We start from the raw sequence: 18989 nt of genomic DNA, 5'->3' as shown, positions 1-18989 counted from the left end.
CTGCTAATAAATATTTGTTTAACCAGTGAGCCTGAATTGTTATTTATTACTTTTCACCAAAACTATGCTAGAGAACTGTGCTAGAGAACAAAGAATTTACATGCTTCTAACTGTACCAAATGCTCTGGTATATTCTTGACAAAATTCATTTACAAGTTGGGGGTTATGATAATTTATGTTATGTATTGAGATTTATCCTCTTGGTCAAGTCCTTATATTTCTCTATTTCATAACCTCCCACTTGTAATGACATAATCGAAAGCAGAAACCAACCACACTGTGTGGACACAGCTGTACATCCATCCCATTTCTAATCACCTTCTCCAGTACAGGGTCGCAGGACAGATGGAGCCTACTGTATCCCAGCAAGATATGGGCGCAAGGCAGGATACATCCTGGACAGGATGCCAGTCCATCGTGGGGCACAAACACAGATACAAACACACACACACTCATACCAGGGCCAATTTCCCCAGATGCCAATTAAACAACCACTATATCTTTGGATTGTGGGATGAAACCGGAAGACTTGAAGGAAACCCATGTGAATATACAAATTTCACGCCGATAGCACCCCAGGAATTGAAACCAGGAGCCCAGCGCTGTGAGGCTGCAATGATAACCACTGCGTCATCAATCTGCCCTACACAATTATACACATTTGATAAAATTAACTGAACGCTTGCTTTCATTTTTGCAAAATTGGTTGATATTGACACCCAATAACTGATCTTTCTGACAGATGGAGAACAACTCTAATTAAAATGACAACTGTATACACATTTTCTTCTATTAATTTTAAAAATAAGATTGTGTTTTGTTAGAGTGACACAGACACATTTTTAGGAAAAGGGAAGGGGCTGGTGTTTGATCGATCTTAGGTTTTCACAGCTGTGATATTAGTTTTCAAAGAAAGACCAAATTAAATTGCTAAGTGCTCATGCTTGGGATAAACAGGCAAATGAATAATTGATAACAAGACAATGAACACACACCCTTTAGATTAAAAGCCTGGTGGTTTACTATAATATTCTGTGTGCTGTAGTAATATAAATGCCCAAAGGGAGAAGGTCTATTTATAGCCAAATTCACATCTTGGAATGTAACAATAATGTTAATTATTACTATCATAAATCCATGAGCATATCCCAGTAAGGGTTGCAGATGTTATTTCATTATTGGTGGTTGAGTGCCGTCAAGTCAGTATCAACTCATGGTGACCCTATGGACAGTTCCACCATCACTATCCAACTTCCATATCTTGCCAGACCTTTCTAAGACAAGGCTACATCTTGAATGGAATGCCAGTCCATCATGGGCAGCACACACACAGAAACAGTTTTGTGCTACAAATGAACCTAGACATCATACCCGGAGAAGGTGGGGAAAAAACAGAGTGTCCAAAAAAACCCACATGGACATGCAATCACAAAACATAAGTTATTTTTGTCTGGAAGTCCATCTGGGATCCAAAGGCTATGAGGCAGCATGGTAACCTTCCATGTCACCAAGGTATAATTATTTTTTTTTTATTTGTAATTTGCATCTCTTAAATGTTATGAACCATGATCTTGTGCATGTTAATGTTTTTTGTTACTTGTGAAATGTAGTTGTCATACTGAGCTTAATTACTTACAATGAGAGACAGTATAAACCTGAGAGTAACTCCAGACCTAAAGGTCTAGAACAGCTTTTGAGGATAAAATATTAGAGACCTTTTTGTGAAAGCACACATTTACAGAAAAGCTTGCATTTTGATCATCACATATCACACGAATGTCCACTAATAAACTAGAGTGAAGGAAATTGTGAAATGCCTTCTGACAGTGCTAAATGTTTCCAGTTCTCATTGACGTTATTCAGACACTGAGAGGAGCTTTTGATCCCTCTTTGCATTAATCTAGGATTGCCATGAGTTTTCTGCATTCACAGTACGTTTGCAACAATCAAAAAACTCATCTTAGATCTCTTCTGGCTGCATGACAGGAAAACGTTCAGATTGGTTTTCCAGAGAGAAATGTATGATGACTTAATAGCTGGAATATTTTACTTGAAAGCATGAAAATGACTAGTGTGTAACAGTTCTGAATCTCCCATTTTTCAGATATCAAGATGAGCATGAGTCACAGCCCAAGAAGAACCGACTATCCCTGATACCTGACAGCTGAGCCCCTCCTTATTGAATTGCATCTCGGCAGGCGTGTGAGGTAGCTGCTGAGAGGGCGGGTACTCACACCAGGGAGGGCTGAGGGAGCACTCCAGAGAGCTCACCTGCACAGCTGGAGGTCCTAGCCGCTGAATCAGAGCGCCGCGGGGATAACTGCAGAGGGCCGCCTACACGAGCTGAACAGACAACCGGCCACAAAGGGATGCGAAGAGACAGACTGGGAAGTTTCTGAGGGGCTGAAAAATTTACTCCTTTCCTTTTGTTTTTAAAAGAAGTTCACAATGTGAACGTTTTTCCTACACGCGTCTGAGCTGTGGTGCCGAAAGGGCGGTACGACATCGTGACTACGGCAATGTGCAGCTCTCGTCCATCACTGACCATCCTGTAACACAAGACTACCTTTGTTCAGCAATGGTTAGGAATTGCACGTTAGAACAACAAGAAAGATTACAAATAAGAGGGGGGTACCCAGCCTAGCTAGACCACTCTGTTGCTAATAGTTAATTGAATAAATGATGTCATCCAGATGCTTCTTGAAAGAAACCAGGGTATCAGTTTCAATACCAGGGCTAGTTTGTTCCATACTTGTTATTACTTGTTATTTAGTGTCCTCTGTTCAAGACTAAAATGGTGTAGTTCCTTCTGCCTGTATATTATAGGACATTCCTTTAAGGCCTAGGACATATCTTCTTTGGACTGATTCCAGAGTAGCAATGCCTTTTATATAATGTAGTATCCACAATTGTAGATATTCTATATGAGGCCTTACTATAAATTTTAATGTAACATTCCTGTCCTTATATTCTACACTTTTGATTATATATCCTAATATTTTGTTTGCCTTTTTATTGCTTTCCCATATTGTCTAGAAGAGGCACGTTATGTAAACAAGTTCAATTCTTCTCCTTTCTATCTGTACAGTAGCTTATGTTTGCCAAATGTTTTGAAGGCTTGAAGTCTAAGTTTCTGATTTTTTTATTTGGAGTTGACGTATTTTCCACTTAACATACAGTACAGTACATGAAACCCAAATACTTAAAAAAACATGAATACATTTAAAACAGACACAAATCTCAGTAATAGAGAAGCAATTACTTACAGTATGTGATTATGTTGCAACTTGACAAAGTACAAGTAAGTGTCTCCTACACTACTGTTATTAAAATTACACCAAATACATTTATTGCTGCCATGTTCTAGTGACCTAGATTTTGTACAAGTCCTACATCTGGATATAAAAAAGCTGTCCACATGGACAGGATCCACAGGAAGGACAATGCACAAGATGCTTGGATTCTTCAGTTGTTCCTGAGATAAAAGCTTTTTGCTGGCTAATGGTTCTCTTAAGAAAGAGCGACACGTGGGAATCGTACCTTGTGTATCGTGAGATAAAGATTGATTTCCTGTCTTCTGGAGTTCGATGTGCTGCATCTGTTATATTCACATATTCATTTGCAAGTCCCTAGTTGATTTCAGATCAGAAGTGGCTGGAAGGATCCTGAACTGAACAAAATGTAAAAAATTGTAATGGAAATGTTACAGCGTTTTCCCTACAAGTGATTGTCTGCTTTTTTAAAACGCTAGCATTTACAAGGGTGGACCAACTTGAATTGTCACAACCAGCCAATGATTCAAACACACTTTTAATTTCAGGAATCGGAACGTCTGTCGAACATCAGCAGCCAGTGGTCTTTTTTCAGGTCACACATTTTCTTCTGAAAAGCCTTTGAATTTTCCGTTTCTGCTCCCTTGATGCTGTAACATTTGCTCAAAGTCCATTGATAACATCAGTTAATGCTGGCTAGCCTATCACGAATATTTACTGTATTTGTCAATGACCAAACCATGTTACTTAAATATTGTATAGAAACCCATAGCTTGAAGTACTAAGAAAAATGTTCACATACGATGAGTAAAATTAAAAAGTATAAGCTTGCAGCACAATATAAATGGTACATCACTAGATAATGAGGGTGTAAAATATTTTTCAGTGTTGTGTAATTTCTAAATTAGAACAATCTTGAAATAGTTCATTCATATTAATAACACAGTGCTACTAACACAAGATGGATACACTTTACACAAAATCAGGGTCACATTCAAGAGAAGATGCAATATTCTGTTTCCTATGTGTTTTCCACATGCAAATCTTAGCCACCAAGTCATACATTTCTGTCCCTAGTTTTTACCCCATTTCTAGCACAAGAATGTAAGGTCTTATCTATTCACAAGTGAGACAAAAGATACATTTGCATGTTTCCAGTCCAGCATGATTGCAGATTAATATGTTAATGTTTAGACTTGGAATGGATTTACGTTCCAAAACCATCCATTATTCATTATGCATAGGTGGAGGGACTTACAGCCAGGTTTTATTCGAGTATTGACTGTATTTTTTTATTTTTGCAGAATTCTATATCAATGGTCATCTTTGTAAATAATACTTCATGTCAAGGAAATGTCTCATGAAGCCCCTTCACTTCCCTATTTGTAAAATTAAAAATGAAATTCAATGCACAGAATTTGTAAATTAAACATCATTAAAATCGTCTAATAAAACAAACAAAAACTGTCAAATGTAACATTCAATAAATGAAACAAATCTACAATTATCAACCAGCTAAAATATGTATAATGTTACTTCTATGACTTTAAATAAATAGCATTGAAAATGCTCACTAAGAGTACAAGGACCGCAGAAAGTTGAGTGGTCAAGATGGAACTGCAGTTTTCAAACGGCTCTCCACCCACCACTAACAAAACTCCCCCCTTCTTATTTACATGAAACTGATAAACTTTTACAAACATTAATTTAGTTTAAAATTATTTTTGGTACAACTATATAAACACCGTACATGACTAACAGTGTCATCGTTTATATTTGGAAGTTTATCCCTTTGGTTGGGAGTGGGACTGCAATACATCCACCTCCGTTTACATGCATGTAATGGGGAATTTGTTTTTAATTTATGTCTTTCTGGAATCACACAGCATATTTTAGACATGCACGTAATGTGTACATCAAGCACAACCTGGAATCTGTATTACCTTCTACTGCATGTAAAGTTTTATAATAGATTCGTTTTTGTTTTTCTCTTTTATGTTTATCTCTCCTCATCAGCATCTTCATGTGCCTGGTAAACAAAGAAACTGTGTGATCCACTGGGTCAGTTCTATAGAGGACATGTTATCTGGTATTTTAAACACGTTTAAGGATTATGTTTCACCTTTACTTTTACACAGGACCTACAGTAGGGATATCACCTAGGGATAGTGACTGTTCTCCTTCACAGGACACCACGAACCCTATCCTCGACCCAGAATGACAAGAAAAATAAAAACCGCCCCAGAAACAGAAGGAAAACGCCAAAAGAAGTGAAGGGATCTAAACCTGAACACCCCCCCTCCCCCCCGACACAAAGTTAAAAGACAGAGTCCCCTCATCACTTACAACAATCAAAAACACCAGAGCAAAAACTTACCCCTAGCAAGAGAAACAAAAAACCAACTTACTGATCAATCAAATTAGAGCACCTCACTTCCAGACATAAAATATAATTGAGAACATCCCATGTTAAAAAAATACATACTCAAACTCTATATGAGTTCATAAAGGACAGTAGGGTGTCAGATTGAATGAAATAACACACATAGAAAACAATTCATTCAAGACATTGAGATTTATAACTCAAAGACTACGGTAATTAAAATGCTTGTGTTCACTGCTTTTAGAATGTGTAAGCATTATGGTCAAAATCTCAGCAAATGGAATTATAGCACGTGTAATTTTGTCTTCACATGACAAAGAAATTGGGTCTACTCAAATCTGTTTCAGAACAGAATTTGAATTGGTTTCATTGCTGGTTGACATTTATATTCGTTCAAAGTCATTTTAAACTCCTCAAAGAAAGCAGGTACATTTCCGGGAGCAGTTTAAAAATGCATTACAAACCACATTACGGCACTTACTGGTAAACTTTACTATTTCATCCACAGCAGTGGCACATCATACTGTATGACAGCACAATTTGGCCAATCGTCTCACATTAAAACCATCTATAGTATGGCAATCATAGACACACCACAAGCATGATATTCTTTTGATAGGTTTAAACTAGCATCACAATGCCTCCAAAGATGACAACAAATGAACAAAATGTCCGTGACAGTAGAAGAGGATATTTTGTCAATGTCAGCCAACAGTCACTTTTCACGCTGCCTGGCTTAAAAAGCACAGGTTATCTGACTGAACCGGATTGAAGTCTTGAAAAACAGCATTAAAGGGAAATACAGATTTAAATGTGCACTTCTTTGCGCTCATTTTTAGATATACATATATTTTTAATGAAGTAATGGATATGTAGGAAAAGAAAATACAAACAGTAAAAGAATATTTTTCACACTCTTTGCAAGCTTAACGTATTGTACAGTATAAAATGCAACTGGGCCATGAAATAATATAACTTGACAGCAGATTTCAAAATGGCTTCTTCATCTCAATACAGCCACTTCTTCACACAGAGAGAGTGTTGCATGGATAAAGTAATGCTGTTATACAATTTAAATTCAAAGGGCTCTCCTAAGAAACTGATTTTTCCTTTCTCAGGAGCTATGAGAAAGCATGTTAAGGTAAATAGGCTGGGTAAAGCTTAAAAAGTTTGGGACTTTTCTCTGTAGACAAACACTTTCTTCTTCCTAACTCCACAAATCAAGAGCACAACATCTGTTACACACCAAATATCATTAAATGTTCTGAACCATATAAAATTGTTGCTACTGGCAGAGAGGAAAATTGAAAACAGGAGCTGCACAGATAGACAAGGCTGAGTCAGCTTCTCTCATGAGCGCAGAACTTCATTTGTCAACTTTATGAATGTACAACATTTCTAGCAACCACTGATAATCACAACCAAACTGAGCTTCACCAAGCCTTCTGCTTGTGCTATACTGCACTGGTTTTTAGACCAGAACTGACACTGCACTTCAAAATGTTTGCTAACTGATTTGTTTTTCCAAAGACTTGAAACAATGAAAACCTTACTGTGTTTTGTATCATCTAATCCTGAAAGCCTTAGGCTATAGAAACATTGCAGGAGGTTAAAAATGCCTTCAATACTTAACAGAAATGCTTCATTTTCCATGTATGACTTGTTTAGTGAAGCTGGAATGATTGCTGATTTTCCACACAAACAGTAGAATAAACAGAATCATTAGTAAGTCTTATGAACAAATGTAGTACCACTGTGCAGAGATTCATTCTGCAGTACCAAGGCCGGTATTTATTAAGGTGACTATAGCCAGATTCACCAAACCTAAAAACTCCCCTTTCTCCACCTGAATAAAAGGTATTTTTGTACTAAGAGTTAATGATATAATATATATGAATTGTACCAATCCTGCAACATTAAACATTTGAGAACAAAAACATAAATGGTCTTCTATACCTTTAATAGTTTTTGCTCTGACATGATGGTGTTTAAACACTAATTTCAACATGAATTGTACATTTTATTTCACTTACCCACTTTAGTTTCCCATCTTATACATTGTAGTTCTGGAGCATCTGAATCCCAGTCAGTAGTGCCTTTTTCCAAAAATGTATCTTACTGAAATAAAAAACAAGGACAAATTCTGAGTAAGCACAGAAACTTATTGTATTTATGAAATGTGTTGGGCATTTTAATTAGACTCAAACTGAATACATCTTGTTACAACAAAATCATACCCACAAAGTAGTTGTATAATTATGTATAATTATAAGATGCAGATCAGAACACTGTGATCCAAGTTTTGGGAACTTTTACAACACAAAAGAAGAAAACTAAATACATTTTAATGATTTTAAATGCTTTAAAAATCATTGAAATTGTGCTCTTTAAGCTGAACAGCAAAGTTCATGTTGAAGAAATGGAGATGTTCTTAACGTGTTCCATACTTTCAAGTTGGCTCCTGACAGGTTTAGCAAGCTGTCAATATCCAAGAGCTTCACAGTATTACCAGGAGAGTAACCATTAACACCAGAGAACAGTGTTCATAGCCAAACCACCAACAAAACATTTTTCTCATCTGTTATAAACTGGGGAAGTATCAGAAAGGCGTATAAAAAAGGCTGAATGAGCTGATCAAGATATTTAATCGTTTCTACATGCTGAAGGAGACATTGGAATCATTTTTGCAGTAGTGCCCTTAGTGGAGAAAGTTATCATGGACTCTGTAGCATAAGATCTTGCTTAATTAATTTGATTTTTTTCAAAGAAGCCACAAAAGAAATATTCTGTATAACATTTACGATGTTTATGATATTGTGGATCTAGGAATTCAGGAAGTCTATGACAAAGTTTACCATGAGTACCTCACTCTTAAAATTAAAGTTCTGGGAATCAATGGTGTACTATGTCATTGGATTGAAAAGCAGCTTCATAGAGGTCACAGACAATAACAGTAAGAAGGAAAGTGTCTGGGTTTGGGCAATGTGTGAAGTGTGAAGAATCCCATAGTCTTTGATGCTGCAACAACTGCTCTTTCTGGTATTTAAAGATGATATTGCTTAAATTGGCAGGAACAAATTTGTCAGATTTGATGATTATAAAAGGCTTAATGGACTATCCAACAATCAAGATAAAGTTAGGTCCACATAGGAAGATTTAGACAGGATTCACAGTGGGAAAAGGACTTAGGATCTCTAGAAGATTCATCTCAGTAATGCAAACATATATTTCTCTGCAATGCACAGAAGCAAAAATAAAAGCCAACATAAAGCTTGGCTACACAGCAAAGAGCACAGAATATAAATCAAGACAAGTTATGCTGAAGCTATTGTTTCAGAGTAGAGACAATAAATAAATCATTTTGGAGTAGAGAGAGTGTGCACCTGGCTGATTCTACTATGCTGAAGCTATGCACTAGTTTAGCTCATACTGTATATGACGGGGACATCAAGGGATAAGAAACAAAGGAAATGTCAGGGCATTGAGGGGTTTAGGATTTTAGGTAATTTTAGGTAATGTGCACTTAAAAAAGACTATTGTTAGCATGCCATAGATGACCAGATCACAATACAATGAAAACAAATACCAGAAAACTTTAACTAGGCTTGATGCTATGATATATTCACTCTATATCATAATCATAGTGAAGGCATGAACCCTTGTGTTGATTTGAATATGGTTGAAATTCCGTGGCAAACCTTGAAAATTGTGGTCCATCATCGATCCCATACCCACTTAATAGAGCTTGAGCAAGGTGGCAGGGAAGAATGTGCACCATTCTGCTGTGCAAAGCTGGTAGACACTTTTCCTAAAGGACTGTGGTAATTGTGTTTACTGCCTATGTAGTCCTTACTCAGTGGGGTGAACATTTATACAATCTGAGGTTTTTCGATTTTTCTTTCCAGTGTTAGCTGAGACTTAACATCTTTTACCTATGAAATTGTTCAGCTCAAGCATTTAAGTTTTGAGTAAAAATATTCACAGTTAATTTAAAAATGTGTTTATATCACATGTAATTTAACAAAACGGGAAATCATTGGAAGAGTATGAATATTTTGCAAGGCACTGTAAATGTTCTCTGTGCCTAAACAGGCATTTCTCACTTACAATTATCAAAGCGATAACCACATGAGTCTGGGAAAAAGAGTTATAGAGTTATAAAAAGAGTCGTGTACCACACAAAACAATTGTAATCCTGTGTAGAAAAAACAACAGAAAACAGAAAATGTTGTAATGCATTCATCTATAACTCTATAAACAAAAGGACAGGGATTATCAACAGAAAAGCCATTAATTGGTTCATTTAATTTTACGCCCCGTTACTTAATTCTCAGTTTTCTAATTAGTTTCCACATTTTGGCGCTCTAACGTATATTCTAAACCTTTTTCTGGATTTTCCATTTTAGGAATTAGGAATTGACGACAATTGTTTTTTTACGTCTCGTATCACAGCAACAAGAAAAATGAGGAAAGTCTGACACGCTCCTCTGATGTGCTCAGCTATCAAACTTTCACTTTTTGGTACCCTGAAAGCTCCACAGTGCCTTGCAGAACTAGTACTGTGTGATGTGACACTTGCATCACTATAAGCCCACAGGAGCCCTAGCAACTTCCACTATGCTGAAAAGCAAGACAGCCTATCCCTACCCTGATAGCGCTCTGACAACTGCAGGCTAAAGTGAACCTTTTCAGAAACATAGTCATAATCAGGTTAGTTTATAGTCAAGAGTTGTAGTTATAGTTAAAGTCAAGGTTATAATTAGAGACACGTCAAACCTCCCATTATGCTTCTTAGTTCTAAAAGATTTATATATACAGTATGCACATTTCTCTATCTGGAGAGAAAATGTTGAAACTTGCTCAGCAAAGGCGTATATTAACTTTCCTCTCAAGATGAATAATTTGCATATAAATCATTCAAGGCAGAACAAAAAAAATATGAAATATGAAATACGAAAATGACGGTGATTTTTATTCCTAGTTTTGGCCTTCTAGAATAAAAAATGAATCTTCACTTCATTTACAATTCTATGTTCTTGTGTATTTTTTCACATCTGAAGCTTAGCTGTAAATGATCTGGAATGTTATCACACATGTTGACATCAGTTCCATCTGTCTGTGGCAGCCCTTTCCTCATTTCAGCTGATTGTCCCTGAAATACAGCTTGAGTACTGAGGAGAGTTATCATCCAGCTCTTAAGAGTACCACTAAGTTTGAAAAAAGAAAATGAAAACAAAATGTGTGGCACTAGTTACAGTGCAACAAAAGATTGTGGTTTCTTATTTTCTGTATTAAGAATATATATTTTCTTGCGGTCACAACATCAGATGTGAGGGAACAGAGATTTATGGAGAGCAGCACACATTAAAATAAGTGTGATTTCTTTCTTTCACTTGTTTTCACTCTCCCACTAAACAAAATCACATAGCATACGGTCAGATATGGGGACAACCAATGAACTGCAGAATGCATCCAAAACAATTATTACTTTCTGTACAGTAGCAATAGTAAGAGAAAAGAAATGGGAGCTTCCTTATGACAGCTAAGGTTGAAGCAATATCCTCTAATCACAACATTACTGAATCATCCAAAATTAAGTTCCATACTGACAAAGTGCACAACAGTACAAAACAGATGGGGTAGTCAATATGATAGCGATTATTTCTCAGATTTCTTAGGGGAATGGTTATATGAACTTTAATTGCATTTATAATTCTCAATGTCATTGGCTTTACTGTACTCTTTGAGGTAAAGCTATATTACTGCATGGTCAATCTTATTTGTGAATGTTTGCCTTACACTTCCAGCAATTTGCTTATATTTTCTCACAACTCAATACAGCATTTTTGAGGAAGGTCCAGTGAACTGAATACAAACTGTAGGGGTATCAAAAGATCAAAATAAGTAATTTTCAGTTCTACACAACTAAAGTTAGTTAATCATTTTTAATTTCTTGCTTTTGTAGAACACCTTTCAAGATTTTTGTCAGTGCAATTAACGCACATAACACAATGCAGTCAATGTTATCATCATGAAGTTCTGGTACAGGTTTAGTCTAATTGACTAACTTCTGAACAATGTATAGCATGAAGGAAGTGGATGGTGCCTTTGGCAATTGACAATGAGGCCACAGCTGCAATTCTTAATCTTTCAGCAGTAGAGCCACACAGCTTTAGAACTCCGCTGTGATTCATAGATTGCACAGACACTTATATAAACTGATGATGAATAACAAAGCACGACTATATCTAGTACAGACCAAAATGAATTGATTGTAAAATCTTTCACCTCTTCTTAACTCACTATGAATGTATTAGTGAAACAGTATTTTTTCAAGGACATGGCTCAGAACAGAATTACAAACTAGAATATCCAAGACTCTGTTCGCAGTGGCGTCCTGGCACTCTTTGAAACAGAAGAAACACTTGTAATGCTTATTAAGTTAGCTGTCTAAACAAAGTGAAATTTTCAGGTTTTGAACCCATGTGGTTGTGCCAGCAGCCATATCACCCTGCAAGCTCAGCAGGTGTGAGCCTGGTCAGTACCTGGATGGAGATCTCCTGGGAAAGCTCAGGTTGCTGCAGGAAGGGGTGTTAGTGGGGCCAGTAGGGGGAGCTCACCCTGCGATTTGTGTGGGTCCTAATACCCCAGTATAGTGACGGGGACACTATACTGTAAAAAGGCGCTGTCCTTCGTATTAGATGTTGTCACGCTCATTACACCTAGAGGGCACTCTACGTTCCTTCTGTTCCTGGTTCCCTGTGATTATTCATGTCTTTCTGGTGTGTCTTGTTGTGTAGCCTATTTATTTCCTGCTTCTGCTCTGCTACTCGCTCAGCATTGATGTTCAGTTGCCCTGAGACCCACCTAGCACCAGGTCACTCCTGTCCTTGGCCTGAGGGCATAGGTTTCTATACGGCTTCTCCTGAACAGCTGAGCCCGGGCTAACCCCCGTCTCACCGCTACGCATAGGGTCTTTATCGCTCTCCTGCCATTCCACGGTTCATCCTTTCGGGCATGCGTGACAGATGTAAAACCAAAGTCCTGACTCTCTGTGGTCATTAAAAGTCCCAGGGCGTTTCTCGAAAAGATTAGGGGTGTAACCTCGGCGTCCTGGCCAAATTTCCCATCGGCTTTTACCCATCATGGCCTCCTAATAATCCCCATCTACTGTATGAATTGACTTTGTGATGATGGTAGGGGGTTATGGTTCAAAACAAGTGTTTTTTTGTTACTTGTATTAGAGCCTCTGTGCAAAATCTTCAGATTCCCAGGCCTTGATGATGGTACCTGGTTGCATCAATTTCATGTACAGTAGATGCATCTCCACATTAACCCTTTCCAGTGATCCTTGATGGAGATATTATAATTCTGGAGTACAGATTTTATAGGTTGGTGAAAATAGCCTTTAAAACTTTGCCATTTTACTTGTTTTGTGCATTGGTTACTTTATCCAGCTTTCAGTTTGTATCAGCATTTCTCAACTTATATTTCAAAGATCAGCTTTACCCATACTGAAAATACAGTATAAACAGTACGTTTTGTATATTTGCTCTTTTAATTTTGATACACATATCCAACTAGACACAATTTAAAAATAAGCAAACAACTAAAAAAATTAAAAGCTCATCAAGTAATATTACATTAATCAGAACAAAAGCTCAACTAGTAATATTGAGTTAAGCACTTATCTGGAACTAAAACAGATAGAAAATAAGGAGGTTTTATGCAATAGTTGATAACAGTAATGCTCAGCCAGAAGCCACTTTTAAATTAATGCTGTAAGTAAATCATTGAAGTTAAAATTAGCATACTAACAGGTAACACTGTAGGCCGGTGACAAAAGAGCAAAATACTTAAAAACACATGTAGAATAAGTTTTAGAACTTTTTTTCATTTTCTCGCTGAAGTGATTGTGCATGACAATTCTATCTTTATGGGTGTTGCTTTAAATCTTTTCATCCCTCACCCAAATGTAAGAACAGCAAATGTCTTCATCTAAAATTTAAAACAGAATAAAAAGAGTAAAATATTCCTCAGCTGAGTAAATTAATTATTTGACAGTGCACACAGAACTAATATTTGCAATTTTAATGTAATGCTTTAATTTTAGCTGGCATTTGACAGCCCCATGCCTAGCTTGCTAGACCCTCAAGGACGAATTTAATTAAAACTAAGTCCATTTCGCTGCCACTAATTTATTTTTTACCTGCTGGGAAGAGGTCGCTCATTTATCAAAACAGGTTAAGGAAAGTGTCTCACACTATGAACTTGGCTCATTTCATAGAACAGACTGGTGTGCCCAAAGGCAGTTTGCTGGTGCTTTAGACTAGTCTAAACACAACAATTAACATATTAATAAAGAACTGATAGGGAATGGATATGCCAGCACTACAGAACAGTTACAAAACAGTCTTAAGACGTAGTAGACTTCTTGGGAGCCTATGCTTTCAGAAGAGTAAAATATTTCCTTAAAGTTCAGAGATGTTATACATTAATTTGTTTTAAGGAGGGTGATGCCCCGTCATCCAAACATCTTAATATTATTTCCAAGGTCAAAAGTTTAGGCACCTGCAGCAAAATGAATAGGCCTATTGCTTTGATTAAACAAATTCTCATAGCCTAAGGATACAGAGTGAAGCGATCTGTTCCCATACCAATATCATTCACATAGACAGGCATCACTGGCTTTGATCATTAGATGTATTCTTAGATGAGTCTCAACAACACAAATATCTCTGCACACTATTACCGCTGATGAAAGGGGACATAATGACTCCAGTAAGAAAGAAGGAATGCAATAAAGCAAATACATACTCTAAAGTGCTATAAGGGTGATTTGCCAAATGATTAGAAACATCTTATTGTTTCTGCTGGATTTTTTTGTCATTTAACGTGCCATTCCCTCAGTGGAAGCAGTCATACCCAGAGAAGGCTTATTTAGGCTAGTTATTAAGGAGAGTGAAATGTGAGATTGAAACATCACTGCCTTCAGACATGACCTGGAAAACTCAGGTATTTAGATAATAGACAATGAAAAATCAAGGACTGAAGCTGATGGTACTCTGACCCAAACCCACAATAACTATCTGCAATTCAATGAGAACACAGTTCAGCTAATTCTCACAGCTGAGCATAAATCCTGGTTACTATATATGCACTGTCATCATCTATCCTCATATGATCCTAAAACTGGATTGTTTTACTGGAAGACGGAAATCTATCATTTCTAAACACTATCCAACCAGGATGTACGGTACAGTACTGTAAGCTGATGTTACAGATTAGCAGATATCTAAAACCGAGAGCACTGCTTCCATTTATTTACTCTATGACTTTGATATGACATGGCTTGATTAAAAAAAATGAAAATTCAGACCACACTTAACAACCTCTTACATAATTAAATTTACTTTTAAGGAATCTACTTTATCGACACTACCATTTCTGGAAACTTTGACACATGGTATTTTTTTTGTTAAGTTATTAATTAGTAGGATGCAATAACAAAATATGACTTGGCCCTTGTGCTTCTAAAAGTATTCCCATTTTTAGTTGGCTTGAGGTATTTATTGACAGCTTTCATATTCACCCTTTACTAAAAGGACAATACAATTTATTGCTAATTCCATTCCAGTGGGGAGGGGTCACAAAAGCATTTAAGTGTTTTGTGCTGTCAGGGGAGACTATATTAATCAGGCTGCAAGGGAGAATAACAGTTTAAAATGTAGCAAAGAGCCTCAGTAGAAAAAAAACAGTTAATCGGGAAAACATTAGACGTGTGTCTTTGAGAAAAATTGAAGAAGTCAGTGAAGGATGAGAACAAACTACTAAATAGTTCAAACACCACAGCTTGTCTTGCCTGAAGCCTACCTGAGTACAAACTCCAATTGTCTCTAAAAAATTAACCTAAAATTATTTTTAATGTCTTTATTCAACGGCATCTTTAGAGAGTTTATTACAACACACCAAGCACAAAAACCTGCCTCAGAGTTTGAAAGAACTGTTACAAGCAACACATCTCTTATGGGATAATAGGATTTTACCTAATGGAAAATGGAACAAATTTTGTTAACCCTGTATTTGAGATAGCAATTGCAATTATGCTGCTTCACAGGAAACAAAAAAAATGTTGTATACGCAAATATGCTTCACAGAGAAATAAGACAGCAGACCTATATTTTTATTTAGTTAAAGCTTTTAGGTCAGACTGATACAGTATACTGTACTTTTTTTACCATATCTAGGGTTTTAAGGTTTCTCCCATATTCACAGCAGGATGAGACAAAATGTGAAAACTTTACAGTAGTGTTAGCATTGTGCATCGAACTCTGAAAAATAACTTCAGGGCAGTCCTCAAGTAATTTGTCTTCTAACTTTCACAGCAATGGCCTGCAGCACATTCAATTGAATCATTCTGGTTGGTACACAAACCAAAATACGTATGCTTAATGTCTTTCAGCTGTACAATATTATTGGCATGATGACAACAAAAGCCATGAAAATATTCTGATACAAGATTTAAATTTACAGGAGGGCAGCTTTGATGCAAGGAGTAAACTACTTTGTGACTGTAAAATAAATGCAGTTGCTTGAGGGACAGCACACACAGTCCTCCCTTGCAGGGAATGCTTGCCTGAACTATCTGTAGATTACAAAAAAATGTGTGGATATACAGTACCTGCAGAAATGCACCATGCACATAACCCACATAACAAAAGTATATGACAATATATGTACATATTAAAATAAATTAAATGTATAATATTTTTTTATCATTGGAAACACACTGGAACTACAGCATATAGAGGTCTCTGAAGGTTTCGTGTTTCCCTAGAGCATAATAGGAGGTGCTGTAGCACATGGGAGACATTTAGCAGTAGCATGCATTATCATGGTTAAGGTCAGAGAGCTGCAGGCAATTGGTCATTGACCTCCACTTGTTAAAGGATAATTACGAAATAATTTACACAATTCTGAATTTTACTATTTTCTACCATTGTGTTCATTGTTAAGAAAATTAAGGCTATTCTAGGGAAACTGGTATAGTGGCTGTCATGCAAGGAGGAGAACACAAGTGTATCTTTCCATTGGATTGAGCAAGACAAGAGATTCAGATACAGCCAGAAATCAGAAAGGCAACAGCTGGAGGTCTCAACACACACACTGGCTTCTACAGGACAGCAAGTGTTGAAAACTACCATTCAATATTGCCTGTTACTGATACTGATTACAGAGACAGTTTCTTCCCACAAGCTGTCAGATTACTGAACTCTACCCCCACCACTGGCTCATGCTGATGTTTTTTTTCTAAGAGGTACGTTAAACTTCTTGTTGTTGCCACTGTTCTGGGTTTGTTTTTGGTGTTAATGTCTTTGTTAAAAAATACAAAGCAAATGATACCATGTATATTAAAAGCGAACAATTTAAATGGAGGAATGGTACAGTATGTCGGGAATGAAAACAGGGGGCGTGTCCATGGTGCGCTGGTGTTCGGGGGAGGTGTGGCCGAGGCCAACAATCCAGGAAGAAATCCAAGGGAGAATCCAAAAGGAGGCAAAAGTCCAAAGCCGGGCGGTCCATCCTAGACAGACGATTAAAAACGGGGTCGGGGTCGGCATGGGAACGGGAACGGGAACAGAAACAGAAACAGAAACCAAAACCTTAACCTTAACCTTAACCTTAACCTTAACCTTAACCTTAACGGGACCAGGCACTTCCAGGTCCCGGACTCGCCTGGTACGGGAACCAATGCATAGCCCGGAAGAAAGTGAGCGCCTGGCTTTTAAGGGGAACTGAAAAGGCGGCTGGAACAGGGAGCAGGTGCGGGGGATGAATAACAAACAAGGAAGGGCTGGAGCGTCCTTAAGAGGAGGGGTTTACGATCGTGACACCCACCTCATTCAAGAATGCTTTTTGCAATTTTATTTCAATTAGTGAAAAAATACTGCTACAGAAACATCCAGTCCAAAAACACTCCAAGAGGGCAAGAGAACTGAACCCTTTTAGTCTTGACCAAAGGAGACCAGGGTAGATAAGAGTAGGCCTGATAAAAGTATTCAACATCCTCAGAGACTCTGGCAGAGTCAACCCAGTAAAAAGTGAAACACATAACCAGACGACACAGGTGGAAATTATTTATTATTATTTATTAATTATTTAAAACCAATTCTTCTTTCAGGCTTGTGGGAGTATGGTACAAGCTAGCCAGGCTTACCATTGAAACCACCAGCCGGGCTCCATTTAAGAGAAGGCTGCATGAGATTCTAGGACCTACAGTACCAAACGGGTTTGATGGGCTAAATGGCCTCTCTCTTAACTGCACTGGGCAATCTCTTAAGTTTGCATTTTTTATTTTTTTTTAGTGGGGCACAATTTCCAGTCCTTTCTGTTAAATGATGGTTTGTGTTCCTCTCTCAGTGGTTGGAAGAATAAATACTTATAGAGGGTACTCTACCTGTCTAAATCTGTCTAAATTAAGTACAGTGCATGTACTGTACAGTATATATAAAGAGATAATTGAGATCCAGTTGAAATAACTGCTGTCCAGTCAATTCTGCCTTAGTAAGCATCTACCATTTAAACAAATCTAAAATTACAGAAAAGCTGACTTATTACTGCTTTAAACGTACAAGAGCACTTAACAGGTACACATCCCCAAAAAGAAGTTATAAGCAATCTGTTCTGAAAATGCGCATTTCTACTAATGCAATTATTTTAGCAAAATGAATCTGTGTATTCACCATTCATGATGAAAATGGGGATTATACAACAATGATTATCAGTTATTATTATTGTCTTATCATAATGAAAGATTCTTAGTAATCTTGTAAAGTATTCTTTTATGTTAAATGTCATTACTTCTCTTGGTTTAACAATCTCATTCCTTTCCTGGCAAAATGCCTGTATCTACTGATCCAGACACTATTATGAAGCCCTATTAAATATATAAAAAGAAAAACTCAACACTTTGATACTTATGAAATTGTGGAGTTTTAAGTGCTATTCGTTTGAATTTAGCTTCCTCTGCAGGAATAATGCCTTTGAAAGATTTTGATTCAGTAACATGATGACGCCTCTGTGGTCAATTAATCTGTGTCTTCTGGTTCAGAGAACTAATCACACCAAGGCATAAATATAGGATATCAAAAGAAATCCATACTGAATGAACGTCTGCGAAAACTTCTAAATTGAAACATATAAAATATAATTTTTTATATTAGTATAAAAACAGAATCTTTCTTTTACATTACACAAAAATTTGTTTCATTACGATGCCTTTGCAAATGGTTCTAATACATACGTAAAATATAAACAACACCCTCTTTTGCCCA

At 36.9% G+C, this 18989-nt stretch overlaps 1 long non-coding RNA gene across 1 annotated transcript in view; it reads right to left on the bottom strand.

The window, feature by feature from the left end:
* Positions 1-7515: 7515 nt before the first annotated feature.
* The window catches only part of LOC148831723 (uncharacterized), a 75757-nt gene continuing 64283 nt past the window's right edge, over positions 7516-18989 (bottom strand). The window contains exon 2 of the long non-coding RNA XR_016091251.1: positions 7516-7773. This is a non-coding gene — a long non-coding RNA (uncharacterized LOC148831723). The remainder of the gene's footprint in view (positions 7774-18989) is intronic.

Source organism: Atractosteus spatula, chromosome 6 (assembly GCF_055471065.1).
Source record: "Atractosteus spatula isolate fAtrSpa1 chromosome 6, fAtrSpa1.hap1, whole genome shotgun sequence".
In the NCBI taxonomy this organism is placed as follows: domain Eukaryota; kingdom Metazoa; phylum Chordata; class Actinopteri; order Semionotiformes; family Lepisosteidae; genus Atractosteus; species Atractosteus spatula.
The sequence above is the reverse complement of the archived record's forward strand: the minus strand, read 5'-3'. Positions and strand labels throughout refer to the sequence as shown.